The 11,688-nt window shown below is 43.5% G+C and overlaps 1 pseudogene; it reads left to right on the forward strand.

The window, feature by feature from the left end:
* The first annotated feature begins 594 nt into the window (after positions 1 to 594).
* LOC129641785 (endogenous retrovirus group K member 25 Env polyprotein-like) lies at positions 595 to 4,106 on the forward strand (annotated as a pseudogene).
* The last annotated feature ends 7,582 nt before the right edge of the window (positions 4,107 to 11,688 follow it).

The following is an 11,688-nucleotide window of genomic DNA, read 5'->3' on the forward strand; positions in this document are numbered from 1 at the left end:
GGGAAAAAAGAATACTAGAATGGGTGGCCATGTCCTCCTCCAGAGGATCTTCCCAACCCAGGGACTGAACCCCGGTCTCCCACACTGCAGGCAGATTCTTTGCTATCCGAGCCACCAGGGAAAGCCAGGAATATTGGAGAGGATAGCCTATCCCTTCTTCAGGAGATCAACCCAGGAATCAAACCGGGGTCTCCTGCATTGCAGGTGGATTCTTTACTAGCTGAGCCACCAGGGAAGCCCAGAGTTGTTATAATCCCCAGGGACAAGCCATTTTGGAAAGAGCACATCAAACATTAAATCTTCAAATTCAAAAATTAAAAGAAGGGGAGTTTAAGTATAGCTCTCCCCATCAAATCTTGCAACATGCTCTTTTTGTAATAAATATTTTAAATGCCGATTCAGCCGGAACTACTGCAATGCTTCGCCATTGGTACCCGGAGCAATTGAATGCAAAGCCGTTAGTCAAATGGAAGGACCTCCTCTCCGGACAATGGAAAGGTCCCGACCCGTTGTTAACCAGCGGTCGAGGATATGCTTGTGTTTTTCCACAGGACGCAGATTCTCCAATTTGGGTTCCGGAGAGATTGATTCGTCATGTCTCAGCCCCTCCGATACCGGATTCCATGGCTGCCGCCCCCAAAAGAGGAAGGGGCCTCCTCTGCCTCGGCTTCCCCCGCCAGCACGGGAGATGCCGCCGACATCGAGACAACTGACTTCAGAGACCTCTGCCGGGGTCCAGCCCTGGCTGATCCAGGGTATTCGAAGCGGGGATGGCGTCGGCGACCTATTTATTTATTTATTCATCAAAGATATAAAGAATAATAGAATGAGGATAGCTCAGCAGGAAAATTCAGTGGAGAAAAGAGGCTGAGTAGCTTGGTTTACGCGGGAAACCAATAAAACTTCAAGACAAGAAGCTTGCACCACTTACATAGGCCGCAGGCGTCCTTCCATTCTCCCGAAGGAGAGGAGACACTGAGGCCTCCCCGGTCGGATCTTAGAAGCCCAGGCATAATTAGTAAGCATGGCAGGTTCCGCACTCCAGATGGAGACTCAGCCAGAGATTGAGAGAGAGAGAGACATGGGGAGACCAGTATTTTGAGAAACTGATCCCAATTCTTTATTTTCCAGAGTCTGTTTTTATACACTGAGATGTTATACAAAAGTCACGCGGGGACAGCAGTTCTGACTTTTATTAAAGTCAGGTGCTTCATACAAATGTATACAGAGGTCTTAGGGGTGTTACATCATCTTCTGGCCAGGGGGGCCTGCTGACAATTTATGACCCTCTCCTTGTGACAGCAGTCAGTCAACACTTATTTCTCCAGGGGTGATTATTCTTAAAACAGACATCACTCAAATAAAGTTACATTCCTATAGGGTGAGGGTGTAGTGGGTTTTAGGTAAGGAAAGAATTTACTTGGCCTAAGGTCTAACGTGATTTATATCAAAGGTTAATACTTATTTCTTCTATATATTCATTAATGTATATAAGGGCAGGGGATGTGGAGACTTAGCAGCAAACATTGGCTCAACAAATGAGAAACCCTTCACCAATACAATTTCTAATCAGCCCACTATACTTATACTAATGGTTTTCTAACTTTTCTTAGGAACCTGTTTTTAGAAGGTTTAAAGCATTTTGTGCCTCTCACGGTTGGGAGGCTGTGAGCAATCACATGTGGCCGAACAAGCCTGTCAGGCAGGCTAGAGAACCTTCAGAGGAGTTTGTAGGTTGAAACACTCCTATCACGCCCAGGAATTATTATTAACTGGAACTCTAAGTTAACTCCTTCTCCGAAAGAGGTGGTGGGGGACAGCCCCCTGTAAGGTCAGAGGTGTAGGTGAGAGCACAAAGTAGTAAAGTAGGCAGGCTCTGGTTATGGGGGTAGATGCTCGAGGATTTCCAGGGGGACTCCTGAGGCTCGATCCCGCCTTTGCGTATGTCGAGCCTCCTTCCTCATGACCTTTGCCATGGGCGGAGTGCCTCACGCCGGCCCCCAACAGACCTCGGATGAGCAAGAAACAGATCTGCCCACCAAACAGGTGTCTCAGCTTCACATACGGGACACTACTCCCCCTGATTCCCTGCGCCGCACAAACATCCCAGGCCACCTAACTCAGGCGACCCGGAATGCCCCCATACCCACTTGGGGACAAATAAAAACACTCTGTCACCAGGCATGAGGAATGACTTCCTCGCAGGGATCTCCAGCTTCTCCTGAGAAAATGTTTATTGCCATGCTTGCCTTGCTTTCCTGCCTGGTAAGCGCCTCCCCTATTCCAGCTAAATATTGGGCATATCTCCCAGATCCTCCAATTTTCCAGGTTGTTACCTGGAATAATGAGCCTATACGGGTCAACACAGATCAACCTCAGCTTTTGGGAGGATTCTATACTTCTTACACTAAAGATAAATATCCTATTAATTTTACTTATACCTTCAGGGGATTAACAGACGACCTTTCTGTTTGCTTTAACTTCCCCAGTAATCCAAAGAGTTTTATTACACCCACTAAAGAAGGGTGTATTGGGGCCTCTACAAAAATAAATATAACAGATTCCTCAAAAATAGATTCCCAGTCTTTATGTCATTGGGTAGTTTGGGCATTAGTGGCCCACTTGCCTGGAATCCTTGACCCTTATGTTACCCTGCGTTTTACACCCCCTCCTGGTTATCCAAAGTGCTATAAGGTTGCTCCTTCAGATGAAGTGTGGAAGACCATAGATGGTCATACTGGGTATCCGTCTTGGACAACTTGTACTTATAGTTCAAGGATTGATTATAGGATACCAGGCGGTGGGAATTATACTATTCAAGACTGGAGCAAACCGAATCTGGGTGAGGATCCATTGATCAAGAAAACATTTGAAGGCAGATTTGAGAATTGGAATAGAATCCCTCTTCCTTGGATTACATGAGCCACTAGATGGCATACTAACCAATTTGTTCCTCCTATGCTGTCTTTTTTTTTTTTCAACTGGTTGTAAAATCCCAGGTGGGTGTCTTTTTTTTTTTTTTTTTTAATTTTAAAACGTTACATAATTGTATTAGTCCTATGCTGTCTTATACAGCTAAAAGCAAAACCTATTGGCAACCTGAGATTTGGAGAGCCCTTGCTGCTACTGCCCCTGTTTCTTTATCTCGCCCAGATAACGATTCCACTTATTCTGTTTTAGCTTGTTTACCCTCGCCTTATGTTTTCCTTTTTACTAATGACTCCAACAAACTTAATGTATGCATGAATTATTCAGGTGGACCTAACGTGGTAACTTGTGAACAATGTATGCTTTCATCCTGTTTGACCCCTCAATATAATGTTTGCTCTTTTGTGGTGTTGCGATGCCCACCCTATCTCATGTTATCCATGACTGTGACCTCCCACTGGTATGACACTTACGGTCTCGCCGTGTTACAACAACTGCAAGATTTAATGAGACAACGGCGGTTTGTGGGTCTACTTATTTTGGGAATATCAGCTTTAATAGCAGCAATTACTTCTGTTACTATGGCAGCATTATCATTGACACAACAGGTGCATACTGCCCAATATGTTGATGCCATGTCTAAAAATGTTTCTTTAACTCTAGCAACACAGAAAGCTATAGACAGAAAGTTGGAGATGAGGATAGACGCCTTGGAAGAGGCAATTATGCATATTGGAACTGTTACAGGCTTTAAAGGTGAAGATGGCTTTGACATGCCACGCTGATTACAGGTGGATATGCGTGACATCTTTGAAGGTAAACGAGACAGATTATGAATGGGAAAAGATTAAAAATCATATCTCAGGTGTTTGGAATAGTTCTGATATTGGCCTGGACTTAGGGAAACTTCATAATCAAATACAGACCTTGGAACACTCTCGACTGGATTTTACCGCCGCTGGAGCAGCTAATGACTTTTTTTTCACACCTTCTATAACGTTATTTCTGGAAAAAATATTCTGTCTAATATCCTTAGTTATGCTGCCATTGGTGCTCTAATCCTACATCTCATAATCATTCTCCCTTGTATTGTCAGGATTCTTCAGCAGAGCATTCAGAAGCTCGCGACTGAGCTGCATCTGGCTGTTTTAAGAAATAAAAAAGGGGGAGATGTTGGGGGCCAGCGTGAGGTGCTCCACCCGTGGCAAAGGTCATGAGGAAGGAGGCTCAACATACACAAAGACAGGATCGAGCCTCAGGAGTCCCCCTGGAAATTCTTGAGCATCTACCCCCATAACCAGAGCCTGCCTACTTTACTACTTTGTGCTCTCACCTACACCTCTGACCTTACAGGGGGCTGTCCCCCACCACCTCTTTCAGAGAAGGAGTTAACTTAGAGCTCCAGTTAATAATAATTCCTGGGCGTGACAGGAGTGTTTCAACCTACCAACTCCTCTGAAGGTTCTCTAGCCTGCCTGACAGGCTTGTTCGGCCACATGTGATTGCTCACAGCCTCCCAACCGTGAGAGGCACGAGATGCTTTAAACCTTCTAAAAACAGGTTCCTAAGAAAAGTTAGAAAACCATTAGTATAAGTATAGTGGGCTGATTAGAAATTGTATTGGTGAAGGGTTTCTCATTTGTTGAGCCAATGTTTGCTGCTAAGTCTCCACATCCCCTGCCCTTATACACACTAATGAATATATAGAAGAAATAAGTATTAACCTTTGATATTAATCATGTTAGACCTTAGGCTAAGCAAATTCTTTCCTTAATTAAAACCCACTACACCCTCACCCTATAGGAATGTAACTTTATCTGGTACCTTCGGAAGGTGGCATCTGTTTTAAGAATAGTCACCCCTGGAGAAATAAGTATTATGGTTGACTGACCGCTGTCACAAGAAGAGGGTCATAAATTGTCAGCAGGCCCCCCTGGCCAGAAGATAATGTAATACCCCTAAGACCTCTGTATACATCTGTATGAAGCATCTGACTTTAATAAAAGTCAGGACTGCTGACCCCGCGTGACTTTTGTATAACATCTCAGTGTATAAAAACAGACCCTGGAAAAATAAAAAATGGGATCAGTTCCTTGAAATACTGGTCTCCCCATGTCGTTCTCTCTCTCAAACTCTGGCTGAGTTTCCATCTGGAGCGTGGAGCCCGCCAAACTTACTAATTTTGCCTGGGCTTCTAAGATCCGACCGGGGAGGCCTCAGTGTCTCCTCTCCTTCGGGAGAATGGAAGGACGCCTGCGGCCTATGTAAGTGGTGCAAGCTTCTTGTCTTGAAGTTTTATTGGTTTCCCGCGTAAACCAAGCTACTCAGCCTCTTTTCTCCACTGAATTTTCCTGCTGAGCTATCCTCATTCTATTACTCTTTATATCTCTAATTAATATCTAATTAAAGCCAGTGTATTTGCCAACGCTGTCTCTCCTTTGAATTTCCCTGGATCCACTGGGGCTGGACCCCAGCACAGAGTAACTGCTTGATTAGTAATTATTAGTCAAGGAGAATCAGAGGAAAAGCAAGGGAGTTAGACATTGGTGAGTATTCCTGTGGCAGATTCCAATGTTTCTCAAATATCCCAACCCCTTTTGTCTTGCCTTCCTCTACTATAGATATAAAAAGAGAAACACTTGAATGAATAGTCTTTGAGTTATAATAGTTATACTACACCTATGAGACTCAAAATCATATACTAAAAATTTCACTTTTCACTTTCATGCATTGGAGAAGGAAATGGCAACCCACTCCAGTGTTCTTGCCTGGAGAATCCCGGGGATGGGGGAGCTTGGTGGGATGCCGTCTATGGGGTCGCACAGAGTTGGACATGACTGAAGCGACTTAGCAGCAGCAGCAGCAGCAAGTTAGAAAGAGTCTTGAATAAGCATTCTGATCCTGAATTTCCTATCTCTGGACTTCTTCTTGAAGAAGACAAATACCTAATTTATATAATCCACTGTAGTATGATTATTATTTGTGGCCCAATATATTCATAAGGATAGCATCCCAACAAGTTTTGGGAAATCCAAGAGCAAGGAAAACAAATTTCTCCCTTCCTAAAAAAAAAAGCCAAGAAGGTAACATGCTTTTTAAAGTTCACCTGTGTCTAGGATGGACCAGGAGCTGTAGAGTAGAGGTGGCTGCATCCAGTGTCTAGACAGAAAGCCTGAAACAGACTTACAGAGTTTCCTTAATGCCAGTGTTAAGAGAGTCTTCAAATGTTTCTATGAGCTACAGAGAAAAATTGACAAAGAACTGGACTTGGAGACAGGGCGATTGGTCATCCCAGTTTGCCCCAGATTCTCCTGATTTGAGCACTGAGAGTCCCACATCCTGGGAAACCTCTCATTCCTGGACCAGCTGGAATGGTTGGTAACCCTACTTGAATAGACCCTGTAGCTAAGACAAGGAGGGCACAGCAGCACTTGAGGGCCAAGTGGCTATGAGAATGCAGATGGATGACAAATGGCTGCATGTCTGGCTGATGATAACCGAGACCCTGATGCCCAGCATCTCCAGAGTTCATAGTGTTACCGAAGCTGTTGCCCCAGAACCATACCCTGCCCCTCCCTTGAGTGGAAACCAATTACTCTTACCTAAATTTCAGGAGGAGCCTACAAAAAGAAAAACAAGGATTGGTTACAACCAATGACAGAAGATTTGACTTCCGGTAGACCTTGATCTTCATTATACACTCACTGTAATAGCACGCTAAATGACACACCCACCAGCACCATGACAGTTGACAATTGTCATAACAATAACCAGAAAAGTCCAAACAAAGACTGAAAAGGAGTGTTGCACTAGTTCCAGATTCAAACCACACCTGTGTTCTCGGATAAGTCATGAATATTCCTCCCTCTCTTTCCAATACACTCCCTTTTACCTCAACTCTCCTGTACAGATGGTGCCTCCACCCACATTGGGTTGAGAAGTTGATTTGCAAACTAAGTTCCTGCTTCTCCATTCTTTGGCTATTGCATAAAGCTTCTGCTGCTCCAGTCTCAGCATCAGTTTTTCTTTTTTTTGGTTGGACTGGGTCTTTGTTGCTATGCACAGGCTTTCTGTATTTCAGCATCAGTTTCTTTGTTGGCTATGCAATGCTGAGCAGAAAAAGAAGCCAACAGTGGCTCTCAGCTTGGGCTTGTTGTTGTTCAGTCACTCAGTCGAGTCCAACTCTTTGTGACCCCATGGACTACAGCATACCAGGCCTCCTCGTCCAGCACCAACTCCCGGAACTTGCTCAAACTCATGTCCATTGAGTTAGTGATGCCATCCAACCATCTCAACCTCTGTTGTCCCCTTCTCCCACCTTCAATCTTACCCAGCATCAGGGTCTTTTCAAATGAGTCAGTTCTTTGCATAAGGTAGCCAAAGTATTGGAGTTTCCGCTTCAGCATTAGTCCTGCCAATGAATATTCAGGACTGATTTCTTTTACGATGGACTGGTTGGATCTCTTTGCAGTCCAAGGGACTCTCAAGAGTCTTCTCCAACACCACAGTTCAAAAGCATCAATTCTTTGGCATTCAGCCTTCTTTATGGTCCAACTCTCACATCCATACATGACTACTGGAAAAACCATAGCTTTGACTATATGGACCTTTGTGGGCAAAGTAATGTTTCTGCTTTTTAACATGCTGTCCATGTTTGTCAAAGATTTTCTTCCAAGGAGCAAGTGCCTTTTAATTTCATAGCTGCAGTCACTATCTGATTTGATTTTGGAGCCCAAGAAAATAAAGTCTGTCACTGTTTCCATTGTTTCCCCAACTATTTGCAATGAAGTGATCAGTGCCATGATCTTCATTTTCTTAATGTTGAGTTTTAAGCCAGTTTTTTCACTCTACTCTTTCACTTTCATCAAGAGGCTCTTCAGTTCCTCTTCGCTTTCTGCCATAAGGGTGGTGTAATCTGCATATCTTAGGTTATTGATATATATCTCCCTGCAATCTTGATTACAGCTTGTGCTTCATTCAGCCTAGAACTTCACATGATGTACTCTGCAAATAAGTTAAATAAACAGGGTGACAATATACAGCCTTGACGCACTCCTTTCCCTATTTGGAACCATCTGTTGCTTCATGTCCAATTCTAACTGCTGCTTCTAGATGTGAATAAAAGTTTCACAGGAGGCAGGTCGGGTGGTCTGGTATTCCCATCTCTAAGAATTTTTCACAGTTTGCTGTGATCTACATGGCCAAAGGCTTTAGTGTAGTCAATGAAACAGAAGTAGATGTTTTTCTGGAATTCTCTTGCTTTTTCTATGATCCAACAGATGTTGGCAATTTGAGCTCTGGTTCCTCTGCCTTTTCTAAAACCAGCTTGAACATTTGGAAGTTCACAGTTCACATACTGTTGAAGTCTGGCTTGGAGAATTTTGAGCATTACTTTACTAGCGTGTGAGATGAGTGCAGCCATGTGGTAGTTTGAGCATTCTTTGGCATTGCCTTTCTTTGGGATTGGAATGAAAACTAACCTTTTCCAGTCCTGTGGCCACTGCTGAGTTTTCCAAATTTGTTGGCATATTGAGTGCAGCACTTTCACAGCATCATCTTTTAGGATGTGAAATAACTCAGCTGGAATTCCATCACCTCCACTAGCTTTGTTTGTAGTGATGCTTCCTAAGGCCCCTTGACTTTGCACTCCAGGATGTCTGGCTCTAGGTGAGTGATCACACCATTGTGGTTATCGGGGTTATTCAGATCTTTTTGTACAGTTCTTCTGTGTGTTCTTGCCATCTCTTCTTAATATCTTCTTATTCTGTTAGGTCCATACCATTTCAGTCCTTTATTGTGCCCATCTCTGCATGAAATGTTCCTTTGGTATCTCTAATTTTCTTGAAGACATCTCTGAGCTTTCCCATCCTATTATTTTCCTCTATTTCTTTGAACTGATCACTTAGGAAGGCTTTCTTATCTCTCCTTTCTATTCTTTGGAACTCTGCATTCAGATGGGTACATCTTTCCTTTTCTTCTTTGCCTTTAGCTTCTCTTCTCAGGTATTTGTAAGGCCTTCTCAGACAACCATTTTACCTTTTTGCATTTCTTTTTCTTGGGGATAGTTTTGATCCACCTCCTATACAGTGTTACGAATTTCCATCCATAGTTCTTCAGGCACTCTATCAGACCTAGTTCATTGAATCTATTTGTCACTTGAATCTATTTGTCAATCCCTGTATAATTGTAAGGGATTTGATTTAGGCCATACCTTAATAGCCTAGTGGTTTCCCCTACTTTCTTCAATTTAAGTCTGAATTTGGCAATAATGAGTTCATGACCTGAGCCACAGTCAAATCTGACTACAAATCTGAGTGGAAAAAGAAGCTGAGACAATGGGTCTCAACCTGGGCTAGGTCCCCAGTGTTGGTCCAATCAATGAATTTGGTAAAAATAGGTCCCCTCAAATACTGATACAATCCAGGCAACCCAGACAACCCAGACAGAATGTGAAGGACATTCTGAACTGACTAAGATTACTAACACTGATATTTCATTTCTATTATCTAGAAGTCAAACAAGTAAGTTCAATTTTAGAAAAATAAAATTTCTTGTTTGTGGGCAAAAACTTTGTACCCTCTGTAGAATAAATGAGTAATCTGAATACTGAGAGAGGAGTAAGAATCAGCCAAGGAATGAGATAAATATTCAGATTTCAAGACACAGCATGCCATTAAACAAGCACCAGGAATCAGATGAGCATGGTAAGAAATGAATGTAAAGAACTAAATAAAATCATATGGAACCTGGAACGTCATGCTAAAAATTTGGGGCTTTATCATAAAAAACAGTGAGAAGTCATTTAGGACAATGTGACACAAAATGTAGTCTGCAGACCGTCAGGGTCATCTGGAAGCCTGTTAGAAATGCAGATTCTCAGATTTTCAGTCCCCACTTTTGTGACCCCATGGACTGTACAGTCCATGGAATCCTCCAGGCCAGAATACTGGAGTGAGTAGCCTTTCCCTTCTCCAGGGGATCTTCCCAACCCAAGGATCAAATCCAGCTCTTTTGCATTGCAGGCAAATTCTTTACCAGCTGAGCCACAAGGGAAGCCCAAGAATACTGGAGTGGGTAGGCTATCCCTTCTCCAAGGGATCGTCCCGACCCAGGAATTGAACCAGGGTCTCCTGCTTTGCAGGTGGATTCTTTACCAACTGAGCTATCAGGGGAGCCCATAGCATGCTAAACCATTGCTTCCTCCCGCCCCCAATCCCCATTAAATCAGAATTTCTGGGGGAATCTGAGTTTTAACAAATCCTCCTTGTGATTCTTATTCATACTAAAGTTTATACAGCACTGATTTTAAGAGACAGGGTTAAGCAAAGTGAGAGAGATAAGAAGGGATTGAAGTCTTGTATTTCTGGCTTAGGCAATTGGAAAATGGTGATGCCTTTCACTGAAATAAGGAACATACTAGAAGGAAAAAATGTCATATTCTTTTGGTTTGGGGCATTTTTGTTTTGAAGGCTTGAGAAGTTCCCAAATAGAAATATCCCTACCTGCTAGTATAGGAGAGAGATCTGGGCCTGAGGCAAGGATGAGAGAGTCATCAATACAAACAGGGAAATTGACGCGGGAGTGAATGAGATCCTGCAGAGGGAATGTGTAAAAATCAGCAGCCCCAGGGCCTAGGACCAAATCCTGAAATCACAGACTTTTTTTTTTTTTTTGTCTGTACTGGCTCTTCATTGCTGCGCACGAGCTGTCTCTAGTTACAACGAATGGAGGTTACTCTCTAGTTGCGGTGCTCAGGCCTCTCACTGCAGTGGCTTCTCACGGTGCAGAGCATGAGCTTTGGGGTGCACAGACTTCAGCAGGTGTGGCGCATAGGGCTTAGCTGCACGTGGAATCTTCCCGGACCGGGGGTTGAACCCACGTCCCCTGCATTGGCAGGAAGATTCTGAACCACTGGACCACTGGGAAAGTCCTGAAAGTATTGACTTTTAAGGGGTGGGCAAAGGGCTTCCCAGGTGGCTTAGTGGTAAAGAATCAGCCTGCAGTTCAGGAGACACAGGTTTGATCCCTGGGTTGGGAAGATCTCCTGGAGAAAGAAATGGCTACCCACTGCAATATTCTTGCCTGGAGAATCCCATGGACAGAGGAGCGTGACGGGCTACAGACAAGGTGGTTGCCAAGAGTTGCACATGACTGAGCAACTAAACAACAACAAATAGGAGCTTCGAGGGACCAAAGGAGTAAAAGGCAAACTAGGAGTCAACGTGAAGGAGAAGAGAATGTCTTAAGGAAGAAAGAATCTTGAAATGCTTTGGAGAATTCAAGTTAAATAAGGACCTGCGAATGTCTACTGGTTTTTGTGTGTGTGCATGCATGTGTGTGTGTGTGCTCTCTCAGTCACTAGCTCCAAGGTAGCAATTAGAGATCTTGGTTTAATGGTTTCAGTAGAATGGTAGGGGTTGAATTAAACGTGGTAATGCTCAGGAACGAACTAAAAATGGTGGACGTAGATCAACAGTTCTCAACCAGAGGTAATTATGCTCTCCAGGGGACATTGGCAACATCTGGTGACATTTTCGCTACTGGCGTTTAGTGAGAAGAGGCTGGAAATGAGACTAAACCTTCTACAATGCACAGCACAACTCCCCTCCCCTGCCCCAGTGAAGAATTATCCTGCCAAGGTTAATTGGCAAGATAATTATAATAATGCCAAAGATCGAAAAACTCTGCTTTAGCCTAATAAAGTCTGTACACTTTTGGGGCCTATCATAATTAGAAATCTCCTGGGTGTATCAGGGACTT

The sequence above is a fragment of the Bubalus kerabau genome, chromosome 1 (genome assembly GCF_029407905.1).
Source record: "Bubalus kerabau isolate K-KA32 ecotype Philippines breed swamp buffalo chromosome 1, PCC_UOA_SB_1v2, whole genome shotgun sequence".
NCBI classification, from domain to species: domain Eukaryota; kingdom Metazoa; phylum Chordata; class Mammalia; order Artiodactyla; family Bovidae; genus Bubalus; species Bubalus kerabau.